The sequence below is a fragment of the Enhydra lutris genome, unplaced genomic scaffold (genome assembly GCF_002288905.1).
Source record: "Enhydra lutris kenyoni isolate GAN:26980312 unplaced genomic scaffold, ASM228890v2 scaffoldscaffold3, whole genome shotgun sequence".
NCBI lineage: Eukaryota > Metazoa > Chordata > Mammalia > Carnivora > Mustelidae > Enhydra > Enhydra lutris.
In genome coordinates, this window is record NW_019154087.1 from 78,037,961 (window position 1) to 78,062,577 (window position 24,617).

At 40.1% G+C, this 24,617-nt stretch overlaps 1 pseudogene; it reads right to left on the reverse strand.

Annotated features, from left to right (window-relative positions):
- Positions 1-3,716: 3,716 nt before the first annotated feature.
- The window catches only part of LOC111153165, a 58,156-nt pseudogene continuing 37,255 nt past the window's right edge, over positions 3,717-24,617 (reverse strand).

Below are 24,617 nucleotides of genomic sequence, written 5' to 3' on the forward strand. Positions count from 1 at the left end.
GTTCTGTTTCATCTTAATTGTTTTGCCTCAAAAGTAATCCCTTCGGGCAAAACATGTTAAGAGCGGTTCCCAACAGGATGTTAGAAAAATTAACTGTTAGCTTTGGGAACTAAAGTGTAACCACAGCATTATTTTCCATTTTATTTAACTCATTAAATGGTATTGCAGTATATTTATTTCTGTTAAAAAACATGATATTAGAGTCTGGGAGAAAACCTCTTGCAAATTAGTCTGAAACTATCGTTTCTTTCTAGCAGTGTATAATAATATTATAATTGCTTAGCGGAAGATCCTAAGAGATGGACTGACTTTAACACATATTTAAGCCTAATATTTAGACAAAAAAGTTCCTTTGCAGTATTTGAAGACAGCTTTCTCCCGTGTACCCCCTCCTTTCTACAACTAAGATGGTTTGCAATTTCTGTCATTATTCTTGGTAGAAGATGAAACTTCAGTAGAGTACCAATGTGAATTCTAACAATTTTGAACTAGTGAAGCCCCACATAATGAAGATTTATCATGTCTAAGGGAACTGGAAAACGCTAAAATCCCAAGTTATGACTCAAGGCAATTGTTCCAAGCAGCCTGTGTCCCTGCCAGGATTACGCCACGAGCGTTCTCCATGCTCCACTAAGGTTGGAATTCAGCTTTTGGTACTAACTTGTCTCAGTCTTGGACACAACGGTAATTTCATTTTCCTATTTGTTCTCCCTCAACTAGAATGACTAGGAGTAATTGATTTTTTCATCTAGAAAAAGAAGCAAAGTGGGGGCGCCTGGGTGGCTCAGTGGGTTAAGCCTCTGCCTTCAGCTCAGGTCATGATCTCAGGGTCCTGGGATCAAGCCCTGCATTGGGCTGTCTGCTCAGGGGGGGAGCCTGCTTCCCCCTCTCCCCTGCCTGCCTCTCTGCCTACTTGTGATCTCTGTCAAATAAATAAAATCTTAAAAAAAAAAAAAAAAGAAGCAGCAGCAGATTGGATCCCTACTTTACAATCTAAAAAAAAAAAAAATTTCCACATGAATAGAGGACTTATATATGAAAGGCAGAACCTTAAGAATTTTAAAAGCAAATGTAAAAGTTATCTTTATGACCCTTGAAAAATTTCTTCATCAAAAAAAAATTGCAAATCACAAAGGAAAAGATTAGAAAATTTACATCACGAACTATTCTCTCTCTCTAGTTTTTACTTTTAAATATTATATTACTCACAAGAATTTTTAGGGGGAGCAAAGTGATTTAATATGTGTCATAATTTATGCAATTTGTAATAATTTGCAATTAGTAATACAGAGTTAGGGATTAGGCTCCGAAATCAATTTGCATGCGTGTCTGTGTGTGTGTGTGTGTGTGTGTGTGTGTGTGTGTGTGTTTGTGTGTGTGTGTGTGTGTGAGAGAGAGAGAGAGAGAAAGAGAGAGAGAGAGAAATTCTTAGTTGCTATGATGGCTCTGGCCTTATTTTCCTCATTCATATTTTTCTTAATTATTTTCTGAATTTTCTTAATTACTGTTTTATTTTTGTACCATAATATCTTTGTAAGTTACATCAAAACTAATAATAAGTACAGAATAAATAACTAAGTTGAACAAATCATCATCAGATTCAATTTATGCTCCCAACAAATAAGCATTTATAACTCAAGCCCTCAAAAAATTATAACAATTTCATAATGAACAATGGATAATTTATGGAGACTTTATGGCAGCAGTGAACACGATTATGGGTAAATTGTCTCCAACAAACTGAATTCTGGACTATCCGAATTCCCTGTAATCTCAGAAATGGAATACCAAAGCTATCTGTAAGAAATATTTTCTAATCGTCTAAGGATTCAACTGGTTAGGTTATCTCATTAATTGTATCAGATTGTGTCTTCTATTGCATTTTCTAAATGGAATAGTAACTACTCGGGCTTCACCTGAGGTTCCCGTAAGCCTTCTCAGAATACAGAGAAGGATGAGGGACCAACTTTTGTTCTTCACAATTCAGTTTTGTTAGACGATGCAGAAGTCGCAAAGCTTTCATCAACAATTACTGACTACTTTCATTGTCATCCCCATGTGGGAGTTCTGAAAGACTGTTTGAAATCCGTTCAAGTAACAGAGGAGAGTGCACAGAGCAGCCTTCTGTATTAAACAAAGAATAAGAGAAAAATATTCACTTTCATCAAAGGTGCAAGCAAAAGTGCATCAACACAAAAAAAGCAGGCATAAGCCAGAAAGCCTACAGGAAACCATGGAAGGAAGATCAAAATCAGATTCTTTAGAAGGTGAGTGGTATAAAGAAAATGCAGTGTTATTTGCAAAAGCATTTTTATAAAAGAAAGACAAGTCTGAATAGACTATTATTAGCGAGACACTTCTTCACAAACTGAGTTTCAGATAGTGGTTCAAGTTGTAAGGACGCCAGCGGTACCACAGGCAATGATGGGCAGAAGAGTTCACAAGAATATTCTGCTGCTGGCACATTCAGACCAAAGCAAATCATCCTCAATCAGTCAATTCCTGAAACTTAATGTATTGGAAACTCATGAGCATCTCATACTTTCTTCTAAAAAATTATGGTTGAGATGGATTATGGATGAAGGTATATTAGGAAAAAAATCCACACTTTGCTTAATAACCACTTGTTGTAGTTAGTTAATCAATGTCCTTATAGCAGTTGAGCAAATCCCAACCCCAAGGTGAAAAGTCCACATCATTCTAGACTTATTTACACCTCTCAGAGGCCTAAGTATTTTATATCAATATCATCCTATTTTAAATGTATAAAATGATTTACTTCTTTGACACTGAAAAAGTGAAATGTCGAATTAGAGACTATATTCAAGATTTATGATGACACCTGACAGATAATACAAGAACTTCCTAAATTTAATGCACTATTATAAATTGTATCAATTGATCATATTAGCATAAGTGTCAAAGTAAGATTCTGAATACCTGAAAGCAATTTTACCCTGGGAGGGAAGAATATAATTAATAAATAGCACCCCTGTGATCATCATGGCGGTGGTTTTCATATAGCAGGCTGTCTCTCTTTCACAACACATGGTAGGGCTGTTATTTCCCTGTGTGCTCAGAATTAGGTGTGCCAAGGGATTTCTCTGGCTAGAGAAAGTACAAGAGGCAGTGTCTCCTTCACCACATCCGTTTTTCCCTCCGGCTCTGTGACTGACAATATTTAAGAGAGCAGCTCCTCCATGAGCTGGGAGGCCTGAGAGTATATCAAAGGCAGAGTCCTACTTTCAGCCAGCAATAGGAATAGAGCAAAAGCAAGAAATAAGTAAAATGTATGCTTTAAGCCACAATGATTTTGGAGTTTTCACTGTGTCACAACCTAACCAATCTTGATACGATACCATAAACAAAAGCCTACAAGAGCATCATTATCAAGAGTGAAATAAAGAGGACTTGGCCTTTATTCTGTTGGAAGACTCACTAGGAGTTGTGAGGAGAAAGAGATTCCAAATTGTGTCAATTTGTTGGAAGATAACAAAGATGTGGCTGGAGGAGCAGGGGACAGATGGTGCATATTGTGAGACACAATAGAAGGAAAATAATTAGCCATGTCAGGCAGGCTCTTGTGCATTCTTTTGCATTTATTTTATTAAATGAATAGGAAAAAAATATGAAGAGTTTACTTTTTAAAGGAATGATTCCCATTCCTTTTGGGCTCTGATATTTATCCTTCTGACTAGAAATGAGCCAGGGTAGCAATTTGGGAGTCTATTTATCTATTTATGGTTGTCAAATGATCCTTTATTGAAATAATTTCCTTTGTAGTTCATAACTAGCTGGGTATTCCCCTGCACCACTGTTGATGTCATCCATGATATCATGAGGATGGTCACCACCAACATCGCAGCCCACAGACTGGGAAGCTCCCACAATCTCTCTCTTTCTCTCTCTTTTTAAAGATTTTATTTATTTGAGAGGAAGAGAGAGAGAGAGAGAGTGCATGAGCAGAGAGGGGAGAGGCAGAGAGAGAAGCAGGCTCCATATTGAGCACAGAGCCTGATGTGAGGTTCCATCCCAGGACCCTGAGATCATGACTTGAGCTGAAGGCAGAGGCTTAACCAACTAAGCCACCCAGGTGCCCCCCTCTTTTAAAAGATTTTATTTATTTGAAAGAGCATGCCAGCATGAGTGGGAGGGAGGGGCAGAGGGAGAGGGAGAAGCAGACTCCCTCCCACTGAGCAGGGAGCCGGACTTGGAGCTTGATCCGTTGTCCCTGAGATCAGGATCTGAGCCAAAGGCAAAGCTTAACCAACTGAGCCACCCATCACCCCCCCTCCTAATCTCTTCAATGATTCCAGAGGGTTCTTTGGATAAAGATCAGTCCCACATCTATCGGGCAATGTTGGGAATTTCATCAAAAGTGATATTTCCAGGGACACTTGGGTGGCTCAGTTGGCTGGGCTGCTGCCTTTGGCTCGGATCATGATCCTACATGGGGCTCCTTGCTCAACGGAGAGCCTGCTTCTCCCTCTGCCTGTTCTACCTGCCGCTCCCCTGCTTGTGCGCTCTCTCTCTAATAAATAAATAAAATCTTAAAAAAAAGTGATATTTCCACTGTGCTTAATGTTTTTCTGCTTCTTTCTGTGTCTTGGCAGTTCCTTGAGGGCTTTGATAATCAGGGCAGAGGCAGAAGGTACCACTTCAATCTGGACCAGTCTGTTCCAAATGGTCAGTTCACTGTCATCCACAGACCCTTCCCATCACTGGTTACCTTGGCAATATCATCATCAAACATTTTTGGAGACAGACCCAACCCGCCCATCTTTGGGGCCAAGGCAGACATAGCACCTAGCTCCGCACCGGTGCACCTCAGGCATTAGACTTTGATCTCATTGGGGGTGGAAATTACGGCATGGCAGAGGTGGCGGCTGTCCAACGACCCACGGCTGGGTGAACCCAGACGACTGAAGACCGTTGCACCATCACCTCCTCCGAGCTGAAAGCCAAAAGCACTTACTTATTTTTAAAACTCAAACCATGTTGTAGATACCACTGACTTTAAGGTTTCTTTATTATGTTAATTTTATGAGGGAAGGAACCTTGTTATCCTGTTCAAAACTCTGTCCCCAGTATCTAGAATAGTACACAAACTAGACTAAAAATATTTTTTGAATGAATGAATGAATCTGTATTTTTGCTAGCAGTTTTTATGAACTGCAAGGTCAATGTTAGATAACGGTCGAAGTGGCTCTCCCCAAACCCAAATGCCATTTTAAACTTCAAGCAAAGAAGTACAGGAATCCTCTGCTTTTTGAAAGTTCGTGTTCCACTACTTCTCCTTTATGAAATACCTCCATTAATAGTACCATATGCGGAAAAAAGAAATAGTACCGGGTGTGTTTTCAGTAACTGAAGGAAACCTGAAGATTTTACAAAAACTTTGGAAAGCAAAGACAGTGTTGGGCATTTGTTTTGCCACGAGCTATTAAAGAGGCTGCAAGCAGTCAGAGCTAGGAGAGTACCACCCCGCCACCCCCCACTCCCGGCTCCTTCCCAGGGCTCTACACGCTGCACCCGCACCACAGCATCCAGCGGCAATATCTTTGAACTGTGTCTGGGGGCATCTGAGTTTTTTCTCGATTTATTTTGGGCATCCATTAGCAACGTGTGTCCTAAGGAATCAGAAAACCTTGGGGACCTGGGTGGTTGAGTTGGTTAAGCGTCTGCCTTTGGCTCAGGTCATGATCCAGCCCCATATCAGGTTCCCTGCTCAGCAGGGAGCCTGCTTCTCCCTCTCTCCCTCTGCCTGCTGCTCCCCCTACTTGTGCTGTATCTTTCTCTGTCAAATAAATAAAAATCTTACAACAACAACAAAACCCTAAGAAAGATTATTTTTTGGATCTGGAAGTGCTCAAAAAACATTATCCATATAAATTAATGGCAATTGCTTCTCCACTTTCTGTCATTTCAGATAATGAAAGGTTTCAGGGGTATGCTCTACTTTTGTAGAGCAGAGGAACGTGGATCGTGTCTAGAACAAATGAAGACTATAATTCATCCTACTCTTCTTAGCCTTCTGGAGTATAACGTTGAGTTAAATTTGAGTACCACACACCAAGACAACATTAATAAACACCACTGTGGTCTTGCCCTAACTTTTTTACACCACGCTGACCCCAGAAAATGATAACATTTGTAGGATACAGGTGGAGGGGGGAAAGCCTTGCTGGGTCACACTTAAGACTGAGAGACTAATACATGTCAAGAACTAACCTATTTTCTTAGAGAATCTTTTATTTCTAGCAAAAGTTGCTGTTCAAATGCTGATCATGAAAGAATATTTACAGCGCGAGGGAGAGAGACTTTTTTTTAAAGGACAAATTTTTTTTTTTTACAGATTTTATTTTATTTATTTATTTGACAGAGAGAGAAACAGTGAGAGAGGGAACACAAGCAGGGAGAGTGGGAGAGGAGGAAGCAGGCTCCCACTGAGCAGGGAGCCCGATGCAGGGCTTCATCCCTGGACCCTGGGACCATGACCTGAGACAAGGTAGCTGCTTAATGACTAGATCGCTCCGGTAGGGGGAAGAACATAAAAACGAATAGGGTGCTTCTCTCACCTACACCCCAAGGCTATGGCACCCACAGAAAAATAATAATATTTTGGCACACCTGTGATACAGTGTTTGCGAAGCTCTGTTCTGTTGCATCAGGAGAGAAAATGGGGTAGAAGGAGAGGATTTGAGGCCACAGTATTAATAATTATACTAGCCACAACTAATTAAGTACCACTAATAAAAGGCACTCTGCATACATTAGTTTATTTAACACACTTAACCACTAACTACATGAGCTGGGTGTTACTTCTTCTCCTTTCCATTAAAGAATGTTGAGGTTTAGTGTTTTTTTTTTTTTTTTTTAAAGATTTATTTTACAGAGAGAGAGAGAGACAGTGAGAGAGGGAACACAGTAGGGGGAGTGGGAGAGGGAAAAGCAGGCTTCCCACTGAACAGAGAGCCCGATGCGGGCCTTGATCCCAGAACCCTAGGATTGTGACCTGAGCTGAAGGCAGATGCTTAAACACTGAGTCATCCAAGCACCCTGAAGTTTAGAGACATTTAATGTCATATCCAAGTCCTTGTAAGTGGTAAATTTTAGGGCCAGGTTTTGAATCTAGGACCCTAGATCCCATGTTCTGTTCTCTATAAACAGCAAGACACAAGAGCTTATGTGTATGTAACTGTCTTCAAATGTTAGCAGACTCTTTCTTATGTGACAGAAAGAATAGAAATTTCTAATACTCTAAGAGGTAAAGCTAGAGCCTATGAGTGGAATTATGAAGACAGGCTTTACTTCAGAATAAGGAAAAAATGATAATCTCATGAAGGTAGAACTTCTCACCTCAGATGGTATTTAGCAAGTGATTACTTCTTAGGGAATTTATGGGAGACTCCCACATCGATGACCTCTACTTTCTTCAGCTTCGAGAGTATGATATTATAGTAAGTAAAAGGCATGAGAAGATTCTGTTACAAATATTTTTCCTCTTACATGAACTTTCTAAGGAGAGATTTGTATTTTAGACTAACTACATATGGATCAAGAGCTCAGATGAGCTCATTTGAGCTCTTGATCCAAGAGAGAAGGATCGATAATTCTCCGAAGAGCTTATAAGTATCTTTCTTAGAAGACTGCCCTCTTATCCGGAAGCTTCTAGGTCTGGTTAGAAATACGCTCGTTCTGAAAAATCAAAATACAGTCTGAAACCTCCACCACTGGCAGGATTGGAATAGAGTAGAGCGAAGAGGATCTATGACCTTCCACAAGCCTTCCTGAAAAAGGGAATGGACATCGATGAACAAAGAAATCCTGAAATCCATTGATTGTCCTATGTTGAGGAATGGTTTAAGCAATTCTCTGTGTGATCTTGTTGATATGCATAAGAGAAAGCCCTTTACTTATTTCCAGATTTTCTCCTATTTTTTAAGGATTTTATTTGTTTATTTATTTGAGAGAGAGTGAGTGAGAGACAGAAAGAGAGAATGAGCAGGGAGCAGGGGACAGAGGAGGGGCAGAGGGAGAGGGAGAAGCAGGCTCCCCACTGAGCAGGGGAACCTAAGATCATGACCTGACCTGAAGGCAGACACTTAACCCACTAAGCCTCCCAGGCACCTCTCTCTCTCTCTCTCTCTTTTTTTTCTTACTACTTTTCTAGAGGGAATAATATTTTTGTCATTTCCCCACCATTTCTTTTCATAAACACACTACCAGTTTTTGCTTTAGAATAGCAGCTACTCTAATAAATCAAGGATTCTCTGAGAAGAATATTTTCATCCTTGAGAGAGCACATGGGATTAAAATAAAGTATTTGCCACTGACTGGGGTAAAGAAAATGGAGGGCAAGACAGCATCCCTTCTCTGTGACTTAGTCCCATCTCTCCCTCCTCTTGACTTCCTTTAGGCAAGGATGCTTGGTGCCCCATAGAACCTCCAGTCCCACGAAGAGTCTGAAATGATTTTGGAACCGCAGAAGTTATCCCCTTGATTCTTCATTCTCCCAAACCGCAGGTGATTAAGAGACAAATCTAAATCATCCTGGGGAAAGAAATTCTCAATAAAAATATGACTGCGATTTCAGACAATTTTGTCATTAAAAGCATTTGTTAGTCATTTCTTAAGTGACAGTGAGCGCAAAAATATCAATAAAATTTGCTGAATGATGTCTACCTAGATAAAATATGTGCATAATTTATTTCTTGTCCCAATCTTCCTACTATTTTTAAAAAGCCAGGCACATTGTAGGTGATCAAAAAAATGATTATTGAATAAAAAATGATATAGTGTGTTTGGGAGATAATGCTACAGGTAATTGTAATTATACACATCATTACGATTTCATAATCCTTAATATCCATATTTACAATAACTTCCTGGTTAAAACTGAAAGTCCTTTCAGTTCAACAGATCCATTAGTAAGGATCCAAGACACACTCAAAATACCTAATTTTGCTTCAAAACAATAGGGCCAGTGATCATTTCTTTTTTTTTTTTAATATTTATTTATTTATTTATTTATTTATTTTTAGGATTTTATTGACTTATTTGGCAGACAGAGACAGAGCAAGAGAGAGAACACAAGCAGGGGAAGTGGGAGAGGGAGAAGCAGGCTTCCCGCTGAGCAGGGAACCCCACATGCGGCTCAATCCCAGGGCACTGGGATCATAACCTAAGCCGAAAGCAGATGCTTACCAACTGAGCCACCCAGGTGCCCCTCTTCTTTTCTTAAAGATTTATTTATTTATTTATTTGAGAGAGAGAGAGAGAGCAGGGGGAGGGGCAGAAAGAGAGAAAGAGAGAGAGAGAGAAAATATCCTAAGCAGACTCCCTGCTGAGCACAGAACCCAAGATGGGTTTTGATCTCAGGACCCTGAGATCATGACCTGAGTCAAAATCAGGAGTCCAGTGCTTAACCGACTGAGCCACCCAGGCTCGCTGACCATTTCTTCTATGATGAACCCAGAAAAGAACACAGTGTTTAAGAGGATGCATATTCAGTATAGAGACTGCTGGAATCCAGCTCCATCATTTACTAGCTTTATCTCACTGCCCGAGTTTCTTATCTAGGTTCCCTCATCTGTTAACTGTGGATAACTCAGAGGCCTATTAGGAGGACTGAATGGGATAAATCTTGCAAAGTACTTAGCATAGTGTCTGACATATAGTAAATATTAAATGAATGTTAAACATTATTATTATCATTAATCTATCAGTATGAAGAATAAAAGGAAACAGGGAAGGTTAACACTAATAAATAAAAAGGTAATTTGGCTGCCTCTCATATCTAGGAATTAAATTTTAGGAGTTTGGATTACTGTATATTATTATTCTATATTTGTACATGCTTCATTACTTATGGAAAAATAAACTATCAAACCCTGCCGTGCTACAGGAATATATACAAAAATGGTTGAGTGCTTTGTAAAGTATTCTCAAATCTAAGGCTGTTGAATTTTTTTTCTCATTCAAAGAAACTTTTATGTTTTAAACACATATACTATTTCTGAAAAGTATCATCAGAGGTTGCTGGCTGGCTCAGTCAATAGAGTATGAGACTCTTGGTCTCAAGGTTATGAGTTCAAGCCCCACATTGAGTGTAGAGATGATTAAAAAAAAAAAAAAGAAAGAAAGAAAAGAAAAGAAAAGAAAAAAGTGCAGTCACTATCTTTTATTCAGCACCAGAACCTTTGTTATTCTGAAGTCTGGGGACTTAAGACCATTGAAGTTTGTAAATGGATTGACAAGTGCTTCTAAGAAAGCATGGGCAGAGTTCAGAATATTATCTTAGAAGGTGAAGAACACTATGTAAATAGAGTTGCAAATCTCTTTGTATTGAGCTGAGCTCACAGTTCAGTACCTTAATAATCTTACAGACACTAAAGTTCCTCAAGTTTAAGACAATCCCTGATGAATTAGTTCAATTACTATGATGTGGGCCAAAGAGCAAGGTTACATATATCCTCATGGAGAGAAAGATATCATTTTATATTCATTTTCAGACACCTTCAGTTAGATTTCCACTGGGTTTTTTGATGTGTGTGTGTGTGTGTGTGTGTTTTAACAACATTTAAATTTAACTTCTTGTTCACCTTCCTTACTACTTGTTTTTGTCTAGCATGATTTTTATGCCTTTGGGTGCCTATGAATTATTTATGCACCCATATGATTTTCTTTCTACATCTCCTTGCTATGTTTTAAGTGAAAAGTTATGAAGGAATATTAAATAAGATGAGAGCAAAGCCAAGGGAAATGCAATATAGTTATGTGTGTGTACTGATAATGCCAGTTGTCAAGTATTACTGGACTCAGCTGAAAAAAAGAAAAAAAAAATATGTAACTGCCTTCACCAGTTGCTCATTTTATATCACCCAAGACAAGATTATTTCCTAGAAGACATCGTTCTGTAATATAACCCTTTCTCACCTCTAAATCTCCCTAGCCTCCACTCCAAATACCAGGTAATTTTACTAAATCATAATACATTCTGTTAGCAGTACAGGGAAAGGGACTAAATGAACGTTGGATCATCTGTTATGCCGGCGGGTAAATTACAAAGTTCCATTTCTCTGGATCAAATGGCATTTGCAAATCAAACCCTGTAACAGCTACAAAAAAAGCAGACATTGCTAGACTCATATTTTACATTCATTTTAAGTCATAAATCTTTAGAGTGTCATTTAAGTCCCCAGACACAATTATGTATCTTTCTGTACTATTCACAGAGAGTAAGAAGAATTTGCTACACTTACACCGTCCATCCTAACAATTCATAGTCTTAATGGGTCTTTCCCGGAGACCCTTCTCTCCATTAATCTTCTCCCAAAGCCATAACACTCATGCATTTTTCTATGATGGAAAGACAGTTTTAGTCTGAAATCCCCAACTTTGCATTTTCATCTTCAAAATCTCCTCTCTGTAGGGAGTTAGCCCTTTTTTTGGCTTTCAACTAAAAAGAAAAAGAAAAAAAAAAGAAAAAAATGGAAACGGTGCTTCAAGTCGAACTTGATCTTCTGTGTCTATCACCTGACACCTGTTTCTTTCTTCTATCCTCACAGTCGGCCGTACGATTTCTGTGTTAAAAAAATATACCTCATCCATCACAGAGTTAAGAGATCAGGAAAAGTGCCTATCAAAACTGTTGTGAAAGAAACCATCTGCTAACTTTCAACTGGCTTTCCAAGAAGGTGCTAAGTAGTATCTCTTAGTGGCTCTGTGGCACGGGGCGTTAAGTCAACAACACCACACAATAAATGGTTTTCTCTCTTTAATACCTAAACCTGTTCCAATATATCTAGTGGAATCTTTTATTTCCTTTTCTTTGGTGATGAAAGAAAACATGCTGTCACGTAAAAATCACCTCTAAAACAACCGTGCGGTAATGGAGTTCGAGTTATGTGTTTGGAGTCTAAAAAGCAAGCATGGCCTCGCTGTGTGATTTTTAACAATCTTTTATTCTCTTAGTGTCCTGTGAGTTGATTTCTCTTTCTGTAAGATATACACTGCCTTTTATTCAATACAGAAAGAATAGAAAAAAAAAAAATCTTGGGAAACTCTCAGCCTGGTGTTTTCTTTTATAAGAATTTTAAGTCTTTGTTTGTTGTTTTTTGCTTTTTTTTTTTTTAAGGATCACAAGTTCATTTACTTCCAAATATCAGTTGTGTTGTAGCTTCATGTGTGCAGTCCCTGTGCATCTGCGATTTTAGCTACTGACATCATTCCATATTATTTTTTGTGGCCCAAATAAAAAAAAAAAATTAGATCCTAAATGGCCACTGCAGGGCTTTATGTTCCTCTTTAATGTCATACCTCTATTAGGCAGTTTATTTTAACTTCCTTCTTTTCCAGATTATTCATGTTGGAAGGTATACTTTCAAAACTCCCCTTTAGTGATGATAAAATGGACTAGACTTGATAAATCTTTCTGGGTATAGATTTTCAAAACTCCTGTTGATCCACTGTGATTTCATGTTAAAGAAAGAATTGAGACATCAGCTCTAAGACAAAATAACTTCAGCTCCAGAGCAGAGAAGGCCAGCCAGCCCCTGGGTGGTTTTCATACAAGAAGATTTGAAACCTTCCCTCTGTAGATGGTCAGTTACAGACCCACATCGAGGCATCAAAGCGAAAGTGGTGACCAGTGTGGGGTTGATGGAACTCTGCAGGCCCCGCAGGTCAGTTTGGCCAAAGGAAGTGCTGTCACCAGCCCCGCAGTCTGTGGCTGTACAGTGCCCAGCGGTCAGAGGGAAGGCATTTATGTCCCTCTGGAGATGCACGGGGGAAGAGAACTGAAAGTCGATTGTGTGTTGATCTCACAGCTATCTCCTGATACATATCTTTTTAATACTGTGATGCGAATGAGCTCCTCTGTGTTACCAGCAAAGAGTATTTTTGCCTTTGACAGCCCAGGCTCTATGGTTAGATCCCATAAACCTCCACTTCGATCAGTAGGAATCAAAATGTGGGTGTACATTTGCTGCATAAGTTCAGTTTAAACACATTCAGATAAGGACCAGTGTTTTTAGAGAAAGCTCAAGAATATGAAAGGGTGATTATTGGAGCGCCTGGGTGGCTCAGTCATTAAGCGTCTGCCTGCGACTCAGTTTCTGATCCCAGCCAGGGTCCTGGGATGGAGCCCCACATCAAGCCCCACATCAGGCTCCCTGCTCAGGAAGCCTGCTTCTCCCTCTCCCACTCCCCCTGCTTGTGTTCCTTCTCTTGCTGTGTCTCTGTCTGTCAAATAAATAAATGAATAAATAATCTAAAAAAAAAAGAAAGAAAGAAAGAAAGAAAGAAATGGTGATCATCCAAGGCCTTCTTTTTCCAAGCTGCCTGCCAGGTACATATGGGTGGATGAGATGAGTGGATGTGGGTAGGAAAGTGGCTCACTTCTGCTTCCAGCGGCCCCATTTTTATATGACTTTTCAGCCGCCCTGTTCTAATCCTTTCATGGGCTATGAGGTTGAGCTGGACGCAGGTTTGGCCACATAAGTAGTGTTGGAGGGCAGGCTTTTGAGAAGGTGTGGAAGGTGTGCAGTGGCTACGGAGGCAAATCCTCTTCCCCAACAAAAAATCAACCAAGCTGCTTTCTTCCCTTTTCAAGATTTTTATGTAATTGCTTGTGGATTAACTGTGTGATTTTCTTTGTTGTTGTTTTGTTTCCTTTTGTTTTCACAATTTTTGACCTTCGGAGCTCGAACAGCTGGTCTCATCTGTACAACATTAAGAGATCGTTCCCATTGTGTTGTGTGCACGTTCAACAATGTTTTACAGCAAATGTGTATGTGCACTTGACAGAAGTGATAGTCTCATTTTACATTTGTGTTAAGTCTCAGAATACAACAGTAAATGCAAAACAGGTGCTAGAAAGAGCCTGCGGCAATTACAGCAGGGATGACACATCAGTAGTTGTCATAATGACTTAACAATTAAGGGTTAGCTGAAAATCTTGTTGAGCTCAGGAGACTGCTTAGTACCATCATCCTGTAGAAGCACAACAATTAAGGGGACTTGTCCTGCCATGTTGTTACTCAGAACTGAAAACGCCCTCTGGATTCATGTTTCCTCATTTCCCGGCCAGCTCATTCCACCAAATGACATGATTATGTGACTCTGGTGGGTTTTGACTTGCCTTCGGTGGAGAGGTTTCTTTTTCTGTGTTTTCTGTTAAATGCCCTTTGCTCTCAGCTTAAGCCGTGAATGAAATTTTACATTTTGGCAAACTATGCTCAAGTCACAGATGTCTTTATTTCATAAAGTTAAATTGACTTTTATCTAGCGTATTTCTTTGTCTTATCAGCACTGAAAAACTGTTTTGGGGGAGGTCAACAAAACATACTCATTTGAAAATCCTTTCACAGACCCCCCAATACTAACCCAAATTTTACTTATATCAATTTACAGAAGGGTATGTGCTAAGTCTGATTTCTTCTTCCAAAGCTAAAATTCCAGTTCACCTTTATTTCCTCTAAAAAATGTGTCTTGGATAAGATTTCGGTTCCATGTGTACTATTCCTGCTTTCATTTAAAGGCTATAATTAAGTCTTTCGTTTGTTCCAACTGCCATTCATTCCTGGCACTGGAATAAGAGCTAAGATGTTGCTTCCGCCCATTCTTCCCGTAATAAAAGTGGAGTTAACAGCACAATGATTACTAGCTTTTCTAATGCGAATTATAGTACACATGACAAAACAAATTTGCCTTAATATAAAAATGGAATGTAGAATTTTATTTCATCAGCTACCTGTCAAGCAAACCCACTTATAAGTCCTAGAATAATATTAATCTTTGCAATAATGTTTCTTTCTATTTTCATTTTCAAAAAACAGTCACATTTCAAATGACATGCCCATTCTTGGGTCAATGTGTACTTTTACTTTTTAAAAGCAATTAACAAGGGCACCTTGGGGGTGGCTCAGTGGTTAAGCGTCCAATACCTGATTTTGGCTCAGGTCAGGATCTCAGGGTCATGAGATCGAGCCCCATATCCTGCTCCCCACTCGGCATGGAGCCTGCTTAAGATTCTCTCTTTCCCTCTCCCTCTATCCCTGCTCACCCCACCGCCTGCATGTGCACTCTCTCTTTCTCTCTAAAAAAATAAAAAATAAATACAAGTAATTAACAGACTATGTTAAAATATTACTTTGTTTCTTCCAGTCTGGTTTTTTAAGGTCAGAGTTAAATTCAGCATGTTTTAGAACTAGGTGCTGGAAGAAACACCCTTCTTTCTGGTTCTTCTTATGCAATGTCTAGTCATCTTCTTTATTATGAGGGAACAAAGTGGGCACTTGGGAAAAATAAAACTGACTTTGTAAGTTTAGGCTTAGCAGACGATTAGATATAGGATAAATATCTAAAAAATACTTAGCTATCTGAAAAACAACAAATATCTTAACAATCTTCAGATGAATTTTACATATTATTAACTCCTCTGCAAGTAGGCAACTGAGACCTAAAATCTAAGAAACATTTTAAGGTTATAAAAATGGATTAGGAAATGGGAACGAAAGCCAGCCTTCAGACTCTATTCTGTGTTTCATTGACTAGATAAGAAAAAAAGGGGGGAGGGTATAGCTTTAATCTTCTAAAGGATGTGGTCTCACTATTGAGTTTTTCTAGGATTGATCCCACAGACTTCACAGTTCTCTGCCTACTAAAGGCACTTTTCAATGTGACCTTTTCTTACTTATTTGAACCAATTTACCCATAAATGCCTCTACTTTAGTCAGACCTTCCATGAACACACTGTGTTTATTCCTGCTTCCTTGCTAATGCCCCACCCATTTGCTCACATAATGCCGTCTGTGATTCTGCTCTCCACTGTTTGGCTCTCTGTCCCTTAGAGTTCAGCTCTGGTCTTACTTCCTTCATTAAGCCTTCCTTTGATGCCTGCAATTAACATCAATCTCTCTCTCCTCTGAGCTCTGCAACTAATACCTACAACATTTCATATCTTTATTTTGTTTATATATGGCTTTCCATCACAGGTTCCATATGAACTATATTTTATATTCTTATGTCCACTGGCAACATAGTTGTATATACCTTATTTAATTGGATTTAAGGGTTAAAATGGTCAATGGGCTCCTTTTTTTCCCCTGTCCATCTCCCAGTCCTGGCGATTTGAACTGGAGACTAGATGCTATAAGCTGAATGCTTGTGTAACATCCCCCACCCCCAAATTCATATGTTGAAGCCCTAATCCCCAGTGTGATGGTGTTTGAAGGTGGGGCATTGGGAAGTAAGTAGGTCATGAGGGTAGAGCGTCATAAATGGTGTTAGTGCTCCTATGCAAGGAGACACGAGAGAGAGGGTATCTCCACCATGTGAAGACACAGCAAGAAGATGGCCATCAATAAGCCAGAAAGAGAGCTCTCACCAGGAACTGACCCCCCTAGCACCTTGATCTTAGACATGTAGCCTCTGGAACCTGAAGAAAGAAATGTTGTTTAAGTCACTCAGTCTATGGTATTTTTGTAATAGCATTCCAAAATTACTAAAATACTTAGCAAGTGAATCAGTAAACAAAGAATCCAAACCAGGTGGTTTAATTGGAAGGATTTAACCCAGGCAACTTCTTACAAAAGTGTTGGAAGAGCTAAAAAGGCAAACAGCAAATGATAAAGCCAGAGGTTAGGAATAGCAAGAAGCTGCCAGCACTTCCAGGGCTGGAGGGACAGAAAGAGGAGAAGCTTTCACCAGATTTTAGGAGCTGGGGTGGCTCAGCTGCTTCTCTTCTGACTTGTGCTCTCTCTCTGTCTCTGTCTGGGCCACCAAGAATAAGGGCTGCTTGCAGGAGGTTGGGACATGGAAGGGACACAAACACTGTCAGAAATACTGGCCAAAGCAAGGAAAGAAGGAGAGGCATACTCTGGCTTCTCCCCACCTTCTATACTCCAAACGCCTACTGATGACTTTTATTGGCCAAACTAACAGGAAGCCAATTGGCAAAGAAGCCTGGGCAATGTGTTTTGCAGAAACCAAACCTCTGTGGTACAAAGCAGAGCAGGAGAAGCAGAGAAAAGAAATCTAAGAGCAAATAGGCAAATGATTAACAATTGCTGGGACAGAACTGAACAAATCCAAAGCTCTTCTACAGATGTGAAGAAACCACAAAGAGTTCTAAATAACTCCTAAGTAACCTTATATCTTTATTAGAATTGCTACTTCTGGATGATCACAATTTATTAATTTAGACTTCTTAATAATTTATGATTCCTTTTGTTTTCTTATAAGTTGGAAAAGAAATACCAAGTCTTTCTATCTTTGGCCTATTTCAAAAGGGTCACGACTGTTCTGACATCTGTCACCTCTAAAGAAATAAGTTCCAAAATGCATCACTTAATTTAACTTATTTCTCTAAATTCTAGCTGCTCCCTCACTGATAAAATTTCCATCTGTTAACACATTGAAAGCTAATCTCATTCTTTCATTATTAGCTAAAACTTTTTCATTCGAAAGAAATAGAAATCCAACTCTAACTAGCTTCAGCAATGGAGGAAATGTATTGGCTTGATCTAATTGGAAAATTGGAATCTTGTATTTCAGGCATAGCTAGATCCAGGAACCTAAACGATAATCAGTTAAAATTTGTTTCTCTCTCACTCTCTGTCTCTGGTTTTCTGTCTCTTCTTACTCCACGCTGCTTGCCTTTGTTTAACTTTTTTTTGAAGTTTTTATTTAAATTCCAGTTAGTTAACATACAGTATATGGTTAGTTTCAGGTGTGCAGTGATTCAACACTTACAACACCCAGTGCTCATCACAAGTGTCCTCCTCAGTCCCCATCACCTATTTCACCCATTCTTCCACCCCTGCCTCTGCCTCCAGTAACTATCAGTTTATTCTCTAAAGTTAAGAGTCTGTTTCTTGGTTTGCCTCTCTCTAAGTCTCAGTCAGGCTGGCTTTGTGTGTGACATAGGCATAATTTGGAAAGAACTCTCATTGGTCGGCTTGGATCACGTGCTCACTTAGAGAACCATTCAGTAGGGCCAACTCTGTGGTAGATCCTGATTTACTAGACCTAGATCCAAAGTACCACTTGTAGATGTTTTGGGAGTGTGATCTTTCCCACCCAAATGTCATTACAGTTTGAAGAATAGGTTGTTTCCAAAGAAAAGGATATGGAGAAAATAAAAACATATACTTAGGACACCTAGATGGCTCAGTTGGTTAAGCGTCTGCCTTTCACTGGGGTCATGATTCCAGGATTCTGGGATCAAGTCCCACATCAGGATCCTTGCTCAGTGGGAAGCCTGCTTCTCCCTCTGCCTCCTGCCCTCCTTGCTTGTGCTCCCTCTCTCTCTCTCTCTCTCTCTCTGACAAATAAATAAAATCTTAAAAAACAAACAAACAGGGGAACCTGGGTGGCTCAGTCAATTAGGCCTCTGCCTTCGGCTCAGGTCATGATCTCAGGGTCCTGGGATCGAGCCCCGCATCGGACTCTCTGCTCAGCCGGGAGCCTGCTTCCCCCCTCTCTCTCTGCCTGCCTCCTGCCTACTTGTGATCTCTGTCAAATAAATAAATAAAATCTTTAAAAAAATACATCCATTATGGGCATCTGGGTGGCTCAGTGGGTTAAGCCTCTGCCTTCGGCTCAGGTCACGATCTCAGGGTCTTTGACTCATAGCACATATATCTTGCATTGTTATTTTTTATGTTACTATCTTATCATTCCAACTAGAGGGAAGAGATTGAAGTATGTGATACCCTGGTATCAGCACTTAGATGTTTCCTAGGGCATGTTATAAATTTTCTTGTGTTTCTGTTTCCTGATTAGCTTAATGAAAAAAGCCATGCCTTTCCTGCCCATTTCAGTTGTGGGGTTTTTTTGTTTGTTTGTTTTTTATTTTTTATTTATTTATTTTTTTGCAGAATAAAATAAATAAAATGAATTCATTTCATAGGGATACTGCAGAGGACAACACAGTTTTTATTAGAATCCTTGGAAGATTTATTATGACTTGTTATTGATGGGCAGCATACATTTGGGAATAAACGGGGAAGTGAGAATAGAATCTTTATTCTGGAGAAAAATTATTTGTGGATGTGAGTGGATTAGGGATCAACCCAGTGTTTTGTACTTTCACTTAGATATGAAGTTGGTTACCACTCTAATAGTTATGAGGGTGGTAGAAAAGATGAAGGAGTCATGGGAATGTAAACTGGTGCAGCCGTCTTGGAAAATGGTAGTTTCTGAATTAGTTAAGCATACAGTTACCATATAACTGAGCAATACCAGTCCTAGGTACGTACCCAGGAGAAATGAAAATATATATGTCCATACAAAAACTTGGATGTGAATGTTTATAGTATTATTCATCTTAGCCCAAATGTGGAAACAACCCAAATGTTCATCAACTGATGAATGGATAAGCAAAATATGGTATATCTTTTCAATATTTTGTCATGGAAAAGAATGAAGCACTAATACATGTTACAATGCAGATAAACCTTGAAAACCTTACGGTGAGTGAAAGAAGATAGTCAGCAACAGATCTTCTATTATATCATTTCATTGACATGAATTGGCCTGAATTGGTAAATCCATATGGACAGAAAATAGATCAGTGTCTGTTTAGGGCTGGGGAGAGGAGAAGACAGGGACAAAGGAGTGATATGTGAAGGGTGTGGGGTTTCTTTCTGAGATGATAATAATGTTCTAAAATCGTGCTGATGGTTGCACATAAGAGTGAATATACTAAAAAAAAACCCCCACAGGATTGTACATTTGAAATTATATACTTGAAATGAATGGTATATGAATTGTATTTCAGTGAAGCTGTTATTAAAAAAAAAAAACTTGCAAGCCACCAGCTATATTAAAAAAAAAAAGAAGTCCATAGCCTACCAATGTCTTAGTAAGTTTCTCAAATCAAAACAGGCAAGATAATGAAAGACTAAAATGCTAAGTCCAGAGATTATATCATGCATATTTTTGGTGTCAGTCCTTTGTTTGCTCCCAATTCATTTTTTTAAAAGATTTTATGTATTTATTTGACAGAGAGAGACACAGTGAGAGGGGAATGCAAGCAAGGGGAGTAGGAGAGGGAGAAGCAGGCTCCCCACTGAGCAGGGAGCCCGATGCAGGGCTTGGGCTCGATGAGTCCCAGGACCCTGGGTTCATGACCCGAGCAGAAGGCAGAGGCTTTAACCCACTGAGCTACCCAGGCGCCCCTCCCAATTCATGTTTATTCCCCTGGCAGAAACTGTGTGTTCTGCTGTCTCTGCATCTGCATTCTTACCTGACACTGAACACTAATTAGTGAATCATGGATCCATAGAATGCTATTAACTTGCCAATACTAATTCTCTGTTTTTCACTTAGCTATGTCAGGTTATCAAACAGGAAGTTTTACCATAAAGGATTATACTTGTGGTGGGATATAGAGAGGAAACCCTGTGCTTCCAAACCATCAAGAACACTTGAGTGGCATCGGTTTCTTTCAACACGTAAGTTGTGGCCCAACAGTTATATAACAGAAAGTGTAGGCAGACTATGACTTTTATTGTTGTCAGAGGTAACCTACGTTCTTCACTCTGTCAGACCCATGTTAAGATCACCACTGATTTGCTGAAGAGTTTTCATTTCTCTGTGTAATGTATAGATTGTCCTACTTAAACTCAATTTCATTTTTGGGGTCTAGTTCCCCTTTTAAGTATAATAGGAATGTGTGGGCCTCCAAACCCTTTCCTGGGGGTGGATTTTTAAAATCTACATGAGCCAATTGGGAAGTTTGGCTTTGCCATCTCTCTTGCAGACATTCTCTCTGACGTTCTGGGTTTCTTGGTTGACACAATGGCATCTGTGTCTTAGCACAACTGGAGATGAGGTGACTCCTTCTCTTGGTGCCAGAGATGGGATGGAGAAGACTTTTTTATTCTTCCCCTTGCTCCCTTAACCCTTTAGCCTCTTCAGTAGGAAAACATTAAATGGCATGCCATATATAATATTTAGCAAAACCCAGTGATAGTGATAAATGGAGGATTAATAGTCACATGTATTAAGCACTTACTATTTACCATCCACTATGTTGAATGCTTTACAGAATCTCGACAACTCCATGAATATGGAATATGAATATGAATATGAATATGAATACTACTATTGTGCCTATTTTATAGGTGGGTAAACCAAGTCTTAGAAGGGTGGAACAACTTGCCCCAGATCTAGGCAGTCTCACCAATGCTCTTAACCACTGCCAAGATTCAAGTTCTAAATACAGTTGACCTTTGAAAATGTGGGAGTGGAGGGACACCAGTCCTGCACCCCTGCGTAATCAAAAATACACGTATCCCCCAAAATATAACTACAAATAGCCTATTAGTTACTGGAAGCCTTACTGATAACATGTGCAGTCTATTAGCACATGTTTGGTATGTTATAGGTATTATATATTGTATTCTTACAATACAGCAAGCTAAAAAAAATAAATTATTTTTAAGAAAATCGTAAGGAAGAGAAAATACATACATTTTCAGTACTGTGCAGTATTTGTCAAAAAAAAAAATTCACATGTAAGTACTTGGCAGTTCAAACCTGTGTTGTTCAAGGGTCAACTGCAGTTTGGAATTTTCTTTTCTGATTTTAAGTAGGCTCTACGCCCAATGTGGGGCTTGAACTCATGACCCCGAAATCAAGAGTTGCATGCTCTATCATTAGCCAGCCAGGGACCTGGAGTTTGGAATTTCTTTGTGCATTTGAAGGAAACGACCACAAGATGCAGGCTTTCACAGTGTGAGTGTCCACCTGCTGGACACCTTCTGTTTGTCTTCCAGATCTTCTGTACAATTTCCCACTCTGTCTTGTGCATTGGGAGTTGACCCTGAATTATGTTGATGGCTCCCTTACCCTTTGGTCCCAAGAGGATCATTAGCAAGAGATTGGAAAGAGAAGAGCAGAGAGGTCAGCTCTCTCCTGCCTTGTCACTGTCCCCTGGCTGAGTCCTGTCACCATAGGTATCACTGCAGTTCCAGCCCTAGGAGTCACACTAATCCCTTGTGGTTTCTCTACACCCTGCCCACACCATTATAAATAGACCTTTCATCAAACTCTCTCTGGATTTCCTGTTGTGAGCGTGCCATTTGTTTCCTGCTGGGACCCTAACTGATCCAGTCTCAATGGGCGTTCCCATTTCCTTGACGTGGGTCTAGCTTCAGGTCACACCGGTGACTCCTGTGAGAGAAGGCTCAACTCCGGTTCTTTCCTGATGCTTGCAGGCTCAAGTCGTTGGGAGAGCAGTGGGCCTTGGGAGAAGGGGAAGGTGTAAATCTTTCCTCTAGTTCTGGTTCAGTCTCCCCACCTAGAACAGCTTCTGGGACTGCTGATGCCTTATTAACTAATTACATCTCACAAAAACTCAGCGTAATTATTTTGTCAGAGACACCATGGCCTAACCTAAGCTGAAGAAGACTATTTTTCTTACTAGCAGGGCTGTGGCCCAGACATGCGGAAATAGTGGGTCTTCATTATTGTCCCTAAAATCACTGGATTCAGATTCCTTTTTTTTAAAAAAGATTTTTAAGTAATCTCTAACCCAACACGGGACTAGGACTTACAACCTGGAGATCAAGAGTCACCTGCTCTACTGCCTGAGCCAGCTGGGGACCCCTTGGTTTCAGATTCTCTTCTGCTCCACCTGGGGCCCTGGCAGCACACACAAAAACCCATGATAGCTTTTAGTGGCTTCCTGGAGAATGTTACCAACTGTGATAAAAATTACTTTGATTCAGAATTTGGGGGTGAGAGATGCTCACTGATTCTTTCTTGTGCGTTAAGTAATGGAGATAAGCAATCTTGCTTCTTTGGAAAAGAAGCCTTTCTACTTCACATTTTCCCTCTGAATATAAGAGTATATAGAGAGTCCTCGGGAAGATCTTCAGAGATGTATTTAATTCAGTTTTTGAAGGGTCGGGAGGTCTTCGGAAGGTCGGGAGAAAGTTACAGATGTTGCCTGGGGATTTTCTAGGTGGAGAGAACCATTTGTGCAAAGGCACAGAGGCAGGAGAAAATGTGAGAAATTTAGGGAAACCAAATACAGGACTGTATGATTCCCAGGGTTCACTTAATTCAAACATCCTCAGACGTCAAGGATGAGCAATCAGACAGAGCATCCACCAGCCCACACAGGTGGGTATAGCTGATGTCTGTTCAGGTTGGTTAGTGCCCTTGCCTAAGGTGACCAAATATCCCGGCTGCCCAGGGCTGTCCCAGGGTTAGTACCAGAAGTTCCATATCCCAGGAAACCCATTAGTTCTAAACAGACTGAGACAGTTGTTTGGAACTAACTGCTGCTAGAGTAGTTCAATATTTTGGACATCATTCCAGCATTAATATTTAAGCACATATATACATTCAGGCAGCTACTGTTTTCTTTTTTAAGATTTTATTTATTTGTCAGAGAGACAGAGAGGGTGCACAAGCAGGAGGAGAAGCAGGCAGAGGGAGAGGAAGAAGCAGGCTCCCTGCTAAGCAGGGGGTGGGATGCGGGACTCGATCCCCAGGACCCTGGGATCATGACCTGAGCTGAAGGCAGACGCTTCACTGACTAAGCCACCCAGGCGCCCCATAATATTTCCTGTATATGTATTTATGTTCTTGGGTCCTCACTTTCCAAGTTTAGGCCTTTGATAGCACTCTTGCTCTTTTAGTCTTGAGCAGGATTTCTAACCCAAGGCTGTATTAGGTATCATCAAACATGACCTCCTCTCGCCCTGACAGTCTAAAGAATTTCCCATGCCTGTAGTCTTCTGAGGCATCTTGAACTTTTCTTTCTTGCCATCAGAGTGAGTTTTCCTCAAGGATTTTTGAAGAACTCTTTTCAGACTTTTCTGCTTAGAGGAAATTCCTTTTGAGCCTCCGAAGATGGCTGGTTGTATTAAAAGAAGCACAGCTATGACGGGAATGTTTGAAGACTGTTCCAGACATTGTGGGCTCATTTTGGTTTTAATTTTAGTCCTTGAATTACGTATTTAATATAGACCAATTTGCAAGAATAGCAGATATCCCAGCTGACTTCTGTGGCAGGCAGAGAGTTCTTCCTCTCTGCCGTCCTCCGAGCCAAACAGCTGTGCTCTGAATCAGCTCAGCAGGCAGCTGCTGGGCGCCGCAGTCCTGCTGGAACATTCTCCCGCTTTGAGGCCACACCTGGGAGCCCAGAATGTCACCGGACAAGCCAAGCGAGGTGACTGGTTCTGCGGAAAATCTGTTACCACTCCTTCCTTTACATGCCCGAAACTCACAGACATCTGCAAACAATTTGCCGAAAACTAAAGTCCATGTTGAGTAAGAGGTCTGAGAAGTGCCTGCTTGATGTAAAGACATATTCAGGTTTGGAAAAGCTTTTCTTTGTCAGAGGCGAAAGCATTCATCTATGACTCCGTGAGGACGGTAATTACCTCCAATCTTTCAGAGTTATCATCACCATCACTACTATTTTCCGTTTGCTGGAAAACCAGCTTTGGAAACACAGCAGAAGGAACAACTGCCCAGGTTCGTGTCCCGAGGAGTGATTTCCATGCTCCATTCTTGTTTCTGTGTCTTAGCTTTCGCTAAATCCATACCCATAGGAAAAAGCTGGAAGAGTGCCCTCTGCTCGGGCCTGTTCT